The sequence below is a fragment of the Serinus canaria genome, chromosome 20 (genome assembly GCF_022539315.1).
Source record: "Serinus canaria isolate serCan28SL12 chromosome 20, serCan2020, whole genome shotgun sequence".
NCBI classification, from domain to species: domain Eukaryota; kingdom Metazoa; phylum Chordata; class Aves; order Passeriformes; family Fringillidae; genus Serinus; species Serinus canaria.
The window spans coordinates 12,643,646-12,644,941 of NC_066333.1; positions in this window are offsets into that span (position 1 = coordinate 12,643,646).

The following is a 1,296-nucleotide window of genomic DNA, read 5'->3' on the forward strand; positions in this document are numbered from 1 at the left end:
CTAAACTGGGACTGAACCCTTCTCTAAACTGGGACTGAACCCTTCCTAAACTGGGACTGAACCCTTCCTAAACTGGACTGAACCCTTCCTAACTGGACTGAGCCCTTTCCTAAACTGGGACTGAACCCTTCCCTAAACTGGGACTGAACCCTTTCTAAACTGGGACTGAGCCCTTCCTAAACTGGGACTGAGCCCTTCCCTAAACTGGGACTGAACCCTTCTCTAAACTGGGATTGAACCCTTCCCTAAACTGGGACTGAACCCTTCCCTAAACTGGGACTGAGCCCTTCCCTAAACTGGGACTGAACCCTTCCCTAAACTGGGACTGAACCCTTCTCTAAACTGGGATTGAACCCTTCCCTAAACTGGGACTGAACCCTTCTCTAAACTGGGATTGAACCCGTCCCTGAGCTGAAATTTCTCCCGTCCCTGAGCTGGAATTTCACCCCTCTCTGAGCTGGAATTTCTCCCTTCTCCACCTCCAGCATCACCTGCCCAGGTGGGACCCCAGGAGCTCAGGGACAGAGCCTGGCTGCCCCTGCACAGAGAATTTCAGGGCCAAGGGTGACCACCAGCACTGCAGGGACACTTGGGCACTGCTGGAAGGTGGGGATGGAAGATTTTTTCCAAGTCTGAGCCAGGAAAATGTCACATTTGGGCTTCCCAACAGCCCTGTTAGGCTGTGCTCCCAGCTACCTTCCTCGGAGGCAAAAGGAACGACACAGAACTAAAATTAGCAGCCCTGAGCCTTATTTTCCATCCAGATATTTGCAGAAACAATTCAAGTGTTCAATTCTACACAAAGCTGGCTGCATTTGCCTCCAGTCAGCATCAGAGCAGTGACACCTGCAGGATCTGCAGCTCCCACCCTCATTTCTGCCTGGGGGAGGAAAATGCAATTCCCTTTGATTCCTTGCAGCCCTGGGCCACAGTGCCCTGCCCAGTGCAGGTCCTGCCCTGTGAGCACCACGGGCAGCTTTGGAGGAGTGTGATTGCAGCTCCAAAACCTGAATTCCCTTCATTCCAGATCATCCTGGATCCCATTTCCATGGCATCAGGATCCCTGCATCCCTGAGCTGCAGTCGTGATGCTCATGACCAATTTCTGGTTTTTCAGCTCCAAAATCCTGCTAAGTCTCTTTTAACTAAAGATTTTTTTCCTTTTTTCCCCCCTCCTCATTGCTTTTTTCCCCCAAGTCTTTCTTCTCCATTATTCTATTTAACAGCTTGTCCTTGTTTTATAGCTCAGCTGGCAAGGCCTGTGCCAATTAAAAATATATCCTGCCCAGTGGTCGAT